This window comes from Rhinolophus sinicus, linkage group LG03, assembly GCF_036562045.2.
Source record: "Rhinolophus sinicus isolate RSC01 linkage group LG03, ASM3656204v1, whole genome shotgun sequence".
Classification (NCBI taxonomy): domain Eukaryota; kingdom Metazoa; phylum Chordata; class Mammalia; order Chiroptera; family Rhinolophidae; genus Rhinolophus; species Rhinolophus sinicus.
This window is the reverse complement of record NC_133753.1, coordinates 125,511,824-125,527,546: the sequence shown is the minus strand read 5'-3', so window position 1 is coordinate 125,527,546 and position 15,723 is coordinate 125,511,824.

Here is a 15,723-nt window from a genome sequence, read left to right as displayed (position 1 = left end):
GTGAGCAGTCCTTCCTCCTAAGTCCAAAGTGTGCTTTGCTCTTCTTCCTCCACTTACTGAGATGTTTGCGGCTCCTCCAGCATTGAAATTAGGGACAGGGTGGGGTGTAAGAAGTACTCATATATGTTCTTGCTGGCTGATATTGTTATAGGTTGTCATTGGCACCATGCAGGGCATAGTCGTGGAGTTTTTGGAGGCCTCTCCTGCCTCATCACTGAGGTTGCACGCCTGCGGTCCACCTGGATCATGGTAATAAATTCTTTAGGGGAGTTACTTCTTATGATTCCCTCAGCCACTAGGCATTTAGTAATACACTGCTAACTTCTTTCTACTTAGGGTCACGTTACCCCTCCAAGAGGTCTTTGGAATAGGATTTAAGACATTCTCTAGTTAGCTCTTCCCTTTGCACAGACCATTTCTGTGCCATGGAAATCACATATGCTCTTTGTTCCATGGAACTCTGGGGAGGGACTTTCCTTCTGTCTGCAGAGTGGCTGGCTACCCACAGTAACTTTCTTTTAGTTTTCTTAGGAGTGATTGAGATATTATCAGACTCTTTGTCCCCAAGCTCTATGGATTGTTTTAGGTTAGGGAAGGACATCTTTAAAGCCATTTCACTGGTTTTGAGCAAGAGAAATTTCTAGTATTTCCACTCATTCTCAGCTTTTCCAAGTTCTTTTATAGATTAGAGGTGGGTGTTCACCTAAATATCCCCAAACTGCTTCTCAGCCACCTACTTCGAAAGTCCTGCTTTTGCTTTCTCCCAACTTATTTTGTAATGTAGTTGGGGTTGATCCCATGTCTTATGGCCCCAGTCAAAACTGTACTGCTGTAGTTCCATTTGAACATTTTGTTTTATCTACAACCAAACAGAATTATTGGCAAAAGTTGTGACTAATCAATTCACAAAAGTATTCATATAAATACCAACACACGTATTAAAAGATGCTCAACATAATTATGAAATCTTGGAAATGCAATTAGAAATCATGTTTATTTATTATATTGATGAAATGTAAAGGATTGATAAGAGCTAGTATTAGTGGTATGTAGGGAAACAATACATTGTTGGTGGAGTATGCACTGGTATCGTCTTTTCTGGAGAACAATCTTTCAGTCTCCATTAAGATAAGAAATGTGTGCATTCTTTAAGCCATCATTTATCTACCTCACTTTCTACCCTAGAGAAATACTTGTCCATGTACTTACAAAGGCAGGTACAAAGACATTCATTGCAGCATCACTGGTAAGAACAAAAACTAGAGATAGCTCATCAATGCCAGAATAGTTAAATTAGCAATTTTTACATCTCCCTTGAAGTTATTAGGTAATATTGGTGGAGCTACTGTGGGTCACTTCTAGGCTATGGCTTCTTAAAAGTAAACATACCTTCTCCATGCTTTTCTGCTAACTGGATACAGATAATTGCAAGATCCTAGGAGATGGCCAGCAACCAGATGGAAGGAGCTTGGGTACCTGAATGGAGGAAAACTGCCTATAGACTTATATCACACTTATCGGACAGGTAGATGCGTAGGACATAAACTTCTACTGATTTAAGCCATTGACATTTTGGGATTTATTTGTTAAAATAATTAGTATAATGACATGTAGCGGTTAAAAAGGAGGAAGTAGATTGGTATGTTTTGACTTGATTGTATCTCAAAGACATATTAAGTGAAGAAAACATGATATCAGGTATATTAAATAACACTCAAATTGCCTAAATATGTATATAAACCCATAGAAAAAGTTTTGGAGGGTAAATACCAAACTCATAGGAGAGGGTACCTCTGAAGAGGGGAGTAGGATTGGGTTTTGTGGTAACTGGGGATTTTTGCTTTGTATTATTGAAATTTTTGATGAGGAAAATATTTCTTGAATTACTTGTGTAATTAAAAATTATAAAAGAAATTAGATTGGCTCCCTGGGCAATTGCTTGCCTCAAACTGCTCTTTTTTGTTTCTATCCTCATATATGAGAGGAAAATACATAAAAATTTTCATCCTGCCCTATGCACCAATATCCCATAATCAGTAACAGATTATTGAGAATAATTCCACAATTAGGGTTTGGGGCAGAGTCATAAGGAAATTTATCAAGAATTAAAAAAAACACACACACAAAAAAACAGAAAATTCTAAAGTAACTTGAGAAGAAAAAATGCTAACAAATCAATTATGATAATAAAAGTACATACAGATTTAGAAATATTTTGGTGGGACTGTTGATGGAGCACCATCGAATTTATAAATACATCTTTTAAAGAAAGCATTCTCTCAACTGTGCCCTTCGGTGATTACAAAAGTGATCATGTGACACCACCTTTCATAAAGCTACAATGACCTAACTTCTCATTTTGAATTCACATAACAGCACGGCAATAATGGGAGCACATTTCCCTTCTGCATTGTTTCAGCATCCAGTGAGTCACCTGGGTGTGTCTTCTTGGAGAGTAAGAAAATCTAAATTGTCCAGCCATGAGTGACCCAGAAAACAGCAGTAATGTGATGCCTTGTCTCCCTCTCCACCCCTCTGCTTTTTATGCATTACTTCCTTCGAGTCTTTTGTCAGCTGGGTCATTGACACATTTATACAACTGTAACTGGTACCTCCTTGTCTACCTCTTTGTTACCAAGGCAACTGCCTGTCCTTATGCCCTTTGAGAGAAACCACCATTAGAGACTCTCTTAGAGACTCTACGGCTTGGCCTAACCTGATCATTCTTCCCCATCCACCTTCATAAGGCGTCATCTTCAGATCATGGCTTAGGCACCACATACCCCATCCCAAGAGGGAGCAGAGCTGTGGTGCCTCTCTCCTCTCCTTTTCACTCCAGTCTCCTAATCTGGGTCAGATTTGACCTTATATTTCCATTTCTTTCCCTATTCAGAGTTTTCTACACTCGTTACATTCTGTAATACCTACTACAGCATTTAGTAATATTCAGATAAAATAGAAACAGCACTGTCTAGCTTGCCCGAGTTTTTGTGAGAGGTAGAATGTGTATCAGTGTGCTTAGCAGGAGCACCGTAATGTTGCTCTCCTTCCTTTCGTTTCTCATTTCTCATATTCTGCAGGTGTTTATCAGTTATTGCAAAATACCAACCAGGTGGGCTTTTAAGCTGTGAGTTTTAGAATGGCATGCCAAGCGTTGTGCTTCATGGGAGATGGAAGTGGTTCAATCTGGGAATGAGGAGGTTGGAGAGGGTAGGGCAGCTTGAGGGTGAGTTAGCAGACAGGGAAGCCAAGAAGAGACAACGGGTACCTGCAGAAGCTCACTATGCCAAGGACTTTCTCCCATCAAGAATTATAACCTGGCAGTAAGCTTGACTTCCATTTGATTCTAATACATTAAAGCTAAAGTCAGATTAAAAGAAAAGCAGCACAAAAAGTCTAAATCCTACCCCACTGTGTATGTGATTGCTTTCCAGTGCGAAACTTCATTGCAAGTGGAATTGTAAACTAAGCAACTAGAGTGATGGAGGGATCAGGCTTTAATGAGAAGACAGATGATTGTATTTATGTCAAACTCTTCCCATTGGATAGTGTCTTTGCTCCCCTCTGTGCTGACCTCATTCACCTTCTGCCAACAATTAGCTCACTCCTGCTTTTTCCAGTCTGACGTTCACCTGGATCCTGTATGTGGCCCACACACAGGTGCCTCCCCGTATTCTCTCCTGCACCCCTTCTTATGCCATGGCCTGTGAAACCCTCATCATACCCTGGAGAGGCAGTCCTTCATCTGGTACCTCCCTCTTCCTTTCCTTCTCTGAGTGGAAACTCTGCCTCTCTCCCGCCATGTATGAGTCTACATGCTTCCCAGAGCCACTTCTGAACCATTGATTGATTCTCATTCTTACAATTTGAATGCTTCAAATGATTACACTATTGTCTCCCACTGCCTCTGCATTTCCTTTTCCTAAGTAATTTTAATGCCTTTAAAATTTTTGGCTTTGAATAATAGTTAAATGTTTCCTTTAGGGACAAGAATTGTGTTTCATTCATATTTATATTTCTGCCAGCCCTATTACAGCACCTTACTTTGCATTTGGCATACAGAGTGCACTTAATAAATGTTAATTTGAAGACTGAATGATGACACCTGCTTCCTTATCCTTTGCTGTTACAGTGCTGCTTATTATAGTGCCACAGACTCTAACCCCTGAGCCTCAAAAATTCCAGTAACTCCCTGGATCACTTCCACAATGCTGTCTTTAATAATATTCAATACTATTTTATAAGCGTATCTTGTATGTTGAGCCCTGTCCTAACTGGTGGGAAGGAGTATTCCAACTGGCCCAGAATGAAGCGACTTGTCCAGCTCAGGGCTGGGCAGGGGGAGGACCCATCAGCCCACTTGATCCATGTGGCCTGACCAGGATTATAAAATAGGGGAAGGGTTGTCACTAAAGCAAAGGACGCATCTTCAACTCATTTCCCATTTAACGTCTTCCTTGCCTCCAGACCTGGTCCTCTCAATCCACCCCACAGCCGTCCTCTAGAGTAGACTCAGTTGCAATTCTGAACAAGTCCTATTTTATTTAATATTCTTCAGTAGCTTTCAGTATGAAGTTCAAATGCCCACTTTCACATACGAGGCTTTCCTGAGCTTCCTGTTAGTGAATCATCATGTTGCCCTAAGCCACACACATACCCACCGTTGAATCATGCCAACCTTCTTTTGGTTCTCAAACCTGGCATGCTATCTTGAGCATCTGTGATTTCTTCACTTCCTTTTTTTTTTGCTTTCTAAAATGGTTTCTTTTTTTCTTTTTAGCCTAGTATCTTAGCTCAGGCTGCCATAACAACACCATAGCCTGGGTGGCTCAAACAACAGAAATGTGTTTCTCACCATTCTGGAGGCTGGGAGGTCCATGCTCAAGGTGCCAACAAGTTTGGTTCTTGGTGAGGGCTCTCATCCTGGCTTGGAGATAGCTGCCATCTCACTGTGTGCACACGAGGAGAGAGAGGGTGGGGGGCAGGCTGAGCACCTGTGTGCACATGCCCTGTTCTTCTCCTTCCAAGAACACTAATCCCCCACTCTAGGGCCTCCAGTCTCATGACCTCATGTAAATCTAATGACCTCCCAAAGGCCCTGCCTTCTAAAGACTTCACATTGGAAATTAGAACTTCAATATAGGAATTTTGAGGGGACATGAACATTCAGTCCGTAACAACTAGTGAACTCCTTTCCACCCTTTAAACTCAGTATAAGAATCATATATGCTAGGTGTCCTTTTTGACTTCCCTGTTTTATTTAAATATCTCCTCTCTGTTCTTATACCATTATGAGATTTGCTTTTATCACTTATCACACTCTCTATAATGGCAAGTCTACATGTCTGCTTCAGTTTTCCTGTGTACTCTTTTATTCAGTTTTTGAATCCATAGCACAGCCTGGGGTCTGGCTTGTGGTAGGAACTTAGTAGCTTTAAAGGGTTTAGCTCCCAATACTTTTCAGGTCCCTCCATGAAATGAAAAATAAATAATTGCTTTATTTATTTATCTTCTTCACTTTCAGAAGTGTTTATGTTAGACAAATTTATTATTTGATTCTAGCATTTTGTGGAACTTTTTATTCATTTCTCTTTAGATGAATATTTTATTTCTAGTTGGATGATTATTAATAGTTGATGCTGCTATTGAAGCACTTATAAATTGAATTATATTAATTATTCATTTGTCTTTCTATCTGTCTCGTTCTATTGTGAAGTCCCAGACGTGGGTCCATATCCCAGTCATTACTGCCCAGCTGATGCCTGGCACACACACAGTGCTTGGGGAATGTTTACTGAATGAATACAAATACATATTCTCATTGGCCAACTAGCCTGTCACTTCCTTGTAATAGTACTGAAACTGGCCAGCCTTTTCCCCCACACTCTTTGGATTCCACTTTTCTATATCTTTTAGTGCCCCTGCTTTTACAACCATCCCCTCTTCTTTAACTAGGAAAAGTAGACACCAGAGGAAGTGTATGTACTATCTGCTTGGCAATGACTCCACCACCTATGGGTTCTAACTGGTAGTTTTCAAAAGGATATATATATATATATATATATATATATATATATATATATATATATATATATATATATATATCAAGGGGAGGAGAAAGTTCTTACAAGTTTTCTAAAGTGAATGGTCTATGAAAAAGGAGGAGAGGGGAATCTCTTTTATCCTCTTGGCAAATTCATGTCATCTTTCTGTCAGGCAAATGCAAGGGAAGACTCAGCAGGTTCGAGGACACAACATAGGAGCCTCTGAAAATCAGGCCAGGGCAGAGTCAATCCCTCGCTTGATGCCGTGAGCAGCACGGTCATTTTGGGAAAGGCTTTGTGGCTATCCCTTGCTCCATTGTTAAGGGTTAGGAGGTAACGGGAGCAAACGGAGGGACACCGGAATAAAAATCAAAAGGTCTTACTCTCAATTTCTTTTTTCTGCTTATGTGCCAGATGTTGAGCAATCGTAAATTCTATGAGCCTTGGTTTCTGTAGATCTAATGTGGGATGAACATATTTATCCTCTTTATCTTCCAGGATTGTTTCTAGGATCAAATGAGATGAGGGCTATAAAATCAATTCCAAGTTGTTAATAAGTTAACCAGTGTGGGAGGGTATTATAGTTACTATTATTTTGTAGAGGTTTTGTATTCTTACCTAGTGCCTGGATTTAGAGAGGTAACTATGTAGACTGCCTGTTTTTATATAACTTAAATTTTAACTTTTACGTAACTGTATCCTGTTATGAAATACTGTTACTTCCAGTTAACTTTTCTCTTTGGAAAATAATATTTCATCTACTCAACAAACTCAGAGGATATATAACATTTATGCTTACCTAGTGTGAGTACTTCTGTTGCGGGGATTTTGTTCCTTGTTAAGTAGTCAGGGAAGAGTAAGGAAGGGATGTGAGAGGAATGCAAAAACCAGCAGCCATCTCACAGCTTGATTTCATTTGGTTTTATTTTGTGGACAAGGCTAGCCCTGTTGGGAAGTCGGATTTCCTCAATCACCCATCATCTGAAGCTTCTCCTCTCAGAACAGTCTTGACGGTTTGTCCGTTAACCAACATTTACTGAATACCTTCAATGTGCCAGACAGAAGAGACGCACAATGGTGAATAAAAAGACAAGGTCTTTGGGTTTTCAGAGTTTATTTCTAGTGGAGAAAATAAACAGAAGACAATTAAAGATGTTGGGGAAATGTAATTAAAAAACAAAATCTTCTTTCAATCCCGAAAACCTCTCCACCGAGGTACTAGAGATAGAAATCAGTTTTATTATTGAATAAGCATTAAACCAGAATGTGATGCTCATCACAGGCAATTCCCGCAGAGCCTGCAAAAGCAGAAAGAAATCTCTCCCTTTTATAGCACAAAGTAGATACATCCATTACACACAGGTTTTCAAGAAAAGCAATAGTTATCATAGTTAGAGGACTTGGCAGAGCCATTTGTCACACGTGGTTTGCCCTAAGTTTGCCTGGTCATTGGGCTGATTATCTGTGTTTGCTGATTGGCTTTATCTAGAAGAATAACAAACTTCTCATATCTTTATGACAGGAGGCAAGTTGGAGCCAAGTGCCCACTGAAGCCATAGACTCTTACTCTCCCACGGCAACTGGGCAATAGGGGTGCTATCGCCCTGGATGTTTATGTTTCAGAGATGACTCCTAGGGTCTTGAGAAAGAAATTCTTGGGTTATCAAGATGACAGAAGGTCCATCTGTTTTTCAAAAGGCTTTATATATATATATATTTCAAAGGGAGGAGAAAGTACTTAAAAGTTTTCTAAAGTGAATGGTCTAAGAAAAAGGAGGAAAGGGGGCTCTCTTACCTTATTTTCAACATGGAGAATGAAATCTCTTATTTTGAATTTTCATTTGTCCTTGCATAGATAACTAATTTACGGATGTCAAAGGTGAAAAAAATTTCAACTCAGACTGTACTGCAGTTTGTTTTGTATTGATTTGTGAATGCTCACTCAAATTAAGGGTAATATTTACCTGTCATACTCTGCACATATATTTTCATAATTTTTTTTGTCCTCTAAGTTTATGATATATTTTATTACACAAAAATAACAAGACTCCATAAACCCAAGAAGCTGGGGGAAGCTGCAGTGAAAATTAATTTGACTGAAATGGTTAAAGTCTAAAAAATCCATTATGTAGGCAAACAAAGGAATAGAAACTAGAAAGTGTTCTTGAACCTGGAGCTTGTCTGGACTTTGGTTCTGGGGATTGTGGAAACAGCTGATGGTGATCATAATCACATTTTAACTTGATAATGTTGCAACATTTTAACCTTAGCACCTTGCAAGTCCAGGGACATAGTAGGTTCTCAGTAAACCTTGGCTGATTTGATGCATAGCTGAATTGTCTAAAGACAGAATATGCTGGCCATATATAGAAAGTGTCATAAGTGGATGCGTGTCATGCCAGGGTCAGGGATTCCTCTGCAGACTCCCCCAGATAATTAGGTTCATGAATATTAATGTCTCAGTATTTTCTCTCCTCTCTGCCAGCCCTTGTGGGAGTATCCAAAAAGCACTTTTAACACAGACTTAAGTTTAATGAACATAAAGCAATATTAATTAAGCTAAGCTTCCTTCCTGTATCTGCCAAATTCTAGAACTTCTGTTAGATACTTCTAGTCTGTAAGAGCTGAATAAGAGAGGACTGTCTACTCTACCTCCGCCAACCAAAGGCATGCCTTTCTGATGTCTGGAGTCTTCAAATATCTGAAGTCAATACATTTTGCTGATAGTAGGTAGGTAAACACCATTATACAAGGGGTTCAATAAGTGTTGGATAGCTTTCTTCCTTTTGCTGTGATCACCATCATCTTTCTTACTTTCCCCGGATGCTTTTCTTTTGATGGTTAGGGCCCATTATGACTGCCAGCCCCAGGAAGCCTCTGAGGGTTTCTCTCATCAGGTTCTCTGATTACCAGCCTTCTCTACATGATGCATCTCTGTTACAGCCGTCATACGAGACATGCTTTTCTATCTCTACGTATTTAGAATAATTGAGTCACCCAGAGGTAATCACTGAAGTCGATTATGACACTGCAAGTCAGCAATTTCTTCCTTCCTCAAAAAATCCTCAAATATGTAATTATGTTTCTCTAGATTCAATCAGTAAGATGTTTGTAATTAGTTTAACCTTATTAGCAGTCATGAAAAAGGATGTGATTTTTCACTTTTTGGAGACATAAACTCTTTTGAACTATTAAGAAGGAAGAATTTCCTAAAGGACAAGAGAGGTACCATTTTATATAAGGAAAGTACAATTTACTTAAAGCTACCCTAGTAGTTTACAAAGACTTAGGTGATGGCCAAGCTTTAAACATTTAAACAGTTAGTCAGCTAGTTATTTGGCATTGTGTGACTTAAACGCAGAGATGATTAATTTCATTTTTAAATCACTTGACCACACCAGCCTGATGTTTTGGCATCTTTCCAGCAGCCTCAGTATGCAATGCTTTTAAACAGAGCTCTGTACTGCCCTCTCATGGTGGATTGGTGAATGGCCAGGAGTTAGGACGCCGTGCTGGTTCTACTGTAAGTAGGTAAATTTGGGTAAACTGGATAACCTTAACTAGTAAGTTAATTTCTGTGGGCCTCAGTTTCCTCTTTTGAAATTACAGGCTGAACTGCTTATAAAAGTCTGTAAACATGAAGCTAACTGGCAAGGAAAATCCTTAGGACTTTTAATACCTTTGCATAAAGTATGCATTTTGGTTTCTGTGCTGTTTTCATTTTGCCTTCTAATGTACTTCGTGACTCACAAATTCCAGTGACTTACAAGGAGTTCCAGGTCATTTTTGTGTATCAGTACAACCTTATACCTTTCTGTGCCTTCTGTTTTGGAGTCCAATACAGGCATTCTTCGTGAGGATAATTAAAAGCCTTTGCCCTCAACCAACAAAACAGGTTTTGTTGAATGCGGAGATTCCTCCTCAGTAGTTGAATAAATCAGGTACAAACCAGGATGCAGCTATGGCAGGGCAGATCAAAATGGAAATTACCTCTGCTGGTCCCTCGAAGAACAAATTGATTTATTGACTTTTCTTCAACATAGTTCTCGATCTGCCTTGTAGGGGTTTTTCTTCTCTGCATCTTGTTTTTTTTTTTTTTTTCTTTTGTTTTGTTTTTTAATGGAATTTGATGATCTATCAGGAAGGAAACAAAGACCTTTGACTAACACTGCCTCTGTCTTCCTAGAGGCAGAGCTAAGTTTGACATTGTACTTTGTAATTATAGTGGAGACTTCCGTGGCCTCCTGAGTAAAAGCCAGCTCCTGCCTGCCCTTCCAGAGAGCAGGCAAGGGTGTAGTCAGAAAACAAGGATGTCTCAGGCTTCTTGAAAATAGGAGCCTGAGATGTTTATGTCAGGAGGAATTGCTTGGGCAAAGTCTGTTCTGACCCAGACTTTTGCCTTTTGGGGACGGGTAGAGATGGGGTGCATCCCTCTTTGGAGAATTTCTGAGGGGCACGGAGGGCCTAGAGGAGCCTCGTCTCACAACTCAATCAATCTGAGAGGGAGATGAGCAGCCGTGCTTTCCCTGGTAGTTATGTAAGATGAAAGGACTTTCAAATTCAAATGAAACTGTATTATTCAGCTGCTTTCATTCACTCTAAAGACATCCTACTCTATAGGTTATGCATGAATTTCTCCCATTTGCAGGAGTAAAGCACGGTAGCCAAAAGTCATCAATGTTTTATAAACTGTGACTAATCCCCTACATAGTCTCTCTCTCTCTCTCCCTCTTTTTCCTACTGTTCAGAATATTCTGTATTTGCTGATATTTAGCTGCTACTTTTCTGTACCATTATTATTATTATTATTTTTAAATCACTTGAGACCATGGCATACTGTGGGGTTTAGGATTGATAGGGTTATTAGGGAAGGCTGCTCTCCTCAGCCTTTAGATTGCTTTGAAATATTTTGCTTGAAAATAACAACAAATAAATCTGAAGCTCAGCCTTCCAGAAGCAGCAGCACGATGCATTTCCAGGGGCCCTCTTGGCTTTTACCAAGCTGTTGCCACCCAAAAATAGTGGTGGGTTCATAAATGTTTAGCAAATCATGGTAATGAATGTGGCCAGGGCAGACATAGCCAGTGTGTGTTTTTTTAATCATGCATCATTTAGTACAAAGATGACTCTTGGATGTTTTGGCAAATTAATTTGTATTGCACTTCAGAGCAGCTGGGCTCCAACCCATGGCGCTGCACTAGCTGTATCGGCTAATAAAGTTGCTGCTGCTACTGCCTCCTATGAAAGCACACATGGAACCGTAAGGCACGGGGAATTCTTTGCTTTTTCCCTCTAGGGTTTTGGTAGAAGCCATGTCAATCCTTTTCTCGTGGTTCCCAGAGTTCCTGCTGTGCTACGTGAGCAACTTCAGTGCAGCCGCTTCCGAAAGAGTCATCCTCTACAATTTAAAACTCAGCACAATGCCACCTTCTTTGAAATTTGATTAAATATAAACTCTTGAACATTTATACCATTCAAGTGTAACTCCTCCCCATCCCTCTTTTAAATTTGGTATTTTGCATAACCCTTTATATATAGGAAAGGTCTTACAGGGCCTGGGCTGGGCATTTACTAGGTGTTGATTTAAAGACAAATGGTCTGAAAGAAAAGCGCATTTGAAAGAAGTTCCAAATTTAGTTACTCTTCTAAGAAGAGATCAAATGGGAAGTGGAAGGAGAGGGAGATGTAAGTTATTACACGTATAAACATATTTGAAATCTTACCCAATCTTTGTTATTCTAGGAGCCTCGACACTGAAGGCTGCTGTCACCCCAAACTTCTTCGTCGTTAAGTTTCATCTTGCAATACAACCAGGAAACATGAGCAGCCAGGTTTTCTTCTCTTCTCCTGTGCCTCCTTTTTGTTCTGCTACCATTCTTTCTTTCTTTTTTTTTAAATCAGGCATGTGTCTTTTTTGACGCAAACCCTTGCCCCCTTGATTTTCTCCAGTTCTGCCTCTTAACTATATAGCCAGAGTCCAGCAACACTAAATCCCAGGAACCATCCTTGCTCCTCTGCTTAGAGGGAGAAGCCACATGGGCAAAGCCAGCATTTTCTTTAGCTGGAGAGAAGAAGGAAGGCTGGGAATATTCATACTTTAATAACTTTTTTCTTTTTTTAATAGCAACAGTCTTGTCCTTGGGTACACATGACCTTCTTTTAAAACGACATAAGAAAATCATATGTTTTTGTGCCCTTCAGAGGAGCTGAGGGAGTGGAGAGGGTGTGGGGTTAGTTTTAAGTACTTTGTGATGATGAGATGTGTCTACTGAGACCTTTAAGACTTGAGTTGGAGTTAACAAGAGACTTAGGAAGAATAAAGGCTTTTTATATGATTTAATGCTAAAATGCGATGTTTTAATAAGTTTTGATTGATGGCTAGGTCTATGACTATCTTCATATGTAAGAGTTTAACATTCAAAATATACTTTAAGCCTGTGTGTTTGGTTATCTGGTTGCTAAATGGTTTCAAGGACTGAAGAGCCCTTGAAAATGCTGACAGGCAAATGTTTTGTGGTTTGACCCCTTCCGGTAGCATGTGGTGGTGATCGCGATGCTGGTAATGAAGATGATGCTGATGCTGATGATGCTGAATACCATATAAATACCTCGGATTTACGGAGAGCTTAATTTGTGCCAAGAGTGTCTAAGAACTCTACATGTATTAACTTATTGAATCTTCATAACAGTCTCATTTGCTAGAAACTTCTATTATTTCCATGTCAGGAAACAGAGGCACAGAAAAGTGAAGTAACTGGTGAAGGGGGTTCGGTGCCAGGCTGCTTGTTTTGGTCAAGAACAACCTGGGTCTCTCTAGGCAGTCTTTAATAAATGGTACCGCAGACCTTACGCTAGCTCTGCCTTCAGTGGTGGGCTGTCAGCCAGTTTGCCACCTCTGCTTGACATTTATCTCTATTAGAAACACAGATTGGAAAATTGCCACTGGCTTTGGATGTCAGATAATGTGCCATCTAACTACACATTAATAAATAAGGGCAGAGAACGGAATCACAGCTTTTGGCCTATCTGGGGCCGACAGACTACGGCTCTAAGGGCACCCAGTTTTGGAACAAATTAAAGAAATTTCTGTAGAAGTATGTTTAGCAGTATTTCAGATCTGAGCTCTGCTTTTTTTTGTACACAGCTCTCTGCTCGGAAGACATAACAGAAAACATAAAAGAAGCAGAAGAATAGTTATCAGTCTTATAGCCACCTGTAGTTTTGTATGGGAAACATGACAACACACCGAAAATAACTAAAGAAGGCACATTTGAATAAGGTTTAAGGGGTGCAGTTCAGATAATGCGTATTAGAGGGTCTTTGTGTGTTGCATAATGGAGACTGGACCTAACACAACTGGTACACGTGGCTGCTTCAACAACTCCATCATCCATGAACCCTGGGAAATATAAAATGTCATTCCATGTTCACCATCTTCAAAGCCTTGAAATATGGCTTGACTGTCAGCACTGAGTCAGCAATTGACCAGTAATATTTTTTCCACATTGATTTTGGATTCATAGTTGTGCAGATAAGTGTTAGATTCAGCACTGAGAGGTATAATGTGACCTCTGGAAGTGTCTTTGCCCCTTGCCGGAAGGCTTGGGTCATTGTTCTTCATTGGTCCTGAAAAGTCCAATGACATGTCATAGCCCAAAGGGCTAAACCATTCATCCGTTCAGCACCTAATTAGAAGTTGTTATTATGTGCCAGGTTCTCCGCTAGCTTTCTGAGATGTTTCACATTCTAGGAAGGTAAAGCATAGAATTTAGTGTCAGGAAATTTGGGTTATAATCCTGGCTCTCTCCTTAATTTATAGTGAGGCAGAATGAAAGTCAATTTACCTATCTTGGCTTTAACTCTGCATTTGTGAATGAGAAATTGGCTACATCTGTTGTTTATAAATTGAGCTCCACAGAGTTCTGTGGTTTCTTTCTCAGGGTTGCCTGGGGATATTCTAGAACAGTGGTTTCAACCAAGGCCAATTACCCTCCCTCACTCCCAAAGGACATTTTGATAATATCTGGGGAATGTGTAATTACTACTGGGTAAAGGACATGAGGTTGCTGAACATCCTACAATGCACAAGACAGCCCCCGCAACAAGGAATTAGGTGATCCAAATGCCAACAGCATCCAGGTTGAGAAACCCTGATGTGGAAGATATTGATGAGCCCCAGCCGGTGGGACTCCAGGCCCCTAAGCCACGAAACATGAAAGTATATCCACTTTTATTTGCTGGGTGTAACAGGCATGAATTTGTCAGGCAATAAACAAATGTGCAAACTTTGACTTTCTTTATTTTCTATAATTGAGCTTAAATTAGATCTCAATTCCCCTACTCTTGTTGATTCAGAGTTTACACTAAGGTATTTCAAGACCCTCCTCCTTTCTTTCCTTCTCTACAGCTCTGAATCTACTTCTGGGGCTTTAAAACCATCCTGCCATTGGGGGAAGTAGAGGTCTAGTTCACTACCACCCCTGGTCCAACACTTATGTCTACAGCCATGTACCTGTCTCTGCTGGTCTTTAGTCATTGTTATTGTTATTGTTTTTAAGATTTCACTTGTTTAGAATAGTTTTAGGTTCACAGAAAAGTTGAAGGGGAGGTACAGAGATTTCCCCTATGCCCCCTGCCCCCACACATGCACAACCTCCCCCATTATCAACATCCCCCACCAGAGTGGTAATTAATTTGTTACAACTGATGAACCTACATGGACATAGGATAGTCACCCAGAAAACATAGCATATCTTAGAATTCACGCTAGGTGTTGTATAGTCTATGCGTTTGGGCAAATGCATTATGAGATATTTCCATTATTATAATTTCGTACAGATTATGTTCACTGCCCTAACAACCCTCTCTACTCTGCCTATTCATCCTCTCTTGCCCCCACCGCCAACAATTTCTGACAACCACTGGTATTTGTACTGTCTCCATAGTTTTGCTTTTTCCAGGATGTCATATTGTTGATAACATACAGTATGTAGCCTTCCTATATTGGCTTCTTCCACGTGGTAATATGTGTCTAAGGTTCTTCCTTGTCTTGTCGTGGCTTGATAGCTCATTTCTTTTTAGTGCTGAATAATAGTTCCTTGTCTGGATGTACCACAATTTATTTATCCATTCATTTACTGAAGGGTATCTTGGTTCCTTCCAAGTTCTGGCAATTGTGAATAAAAGTGCTATTAACATTCATGTGCAGGTTTTTGTATGGGCACAGGTTTTCAATTCCAGTCATCAGTTTTTATCTTTGCTGCTGTTGTCCCTGACCTGCCATAACCACCAGCTCATGGGCCTCACAGCATCTGTAATAACATGCTGTAATCACAACTGCAATAATACTTCTGCTCACTCCCTCAGCTACTCATGTTCCCATTTTGGGGTCACTGAAAATTTTCATATTTGCTCCCTAATGCGTCTGAGCCCTGAAGCCTCAAGGGTAAGGCTCTCTCAGACCCTCTCTACCTAAACTTGATCTGCCACCATTTCTATTCACAGCTGTGATCCCATGCTGGAGAGGGGGGACTTCTCACTGAGGCTTTCTGGCACCCCTAATGCAGGTATGAGAAGTGGGGCATATTTCTCCTTAGCACTTAGACCCCCAATTTATCTAGGTTTCCTTTGCAGAGACCCCCACCAGCAGCTTATTCTGTTGTTATCCACTTCACTATCC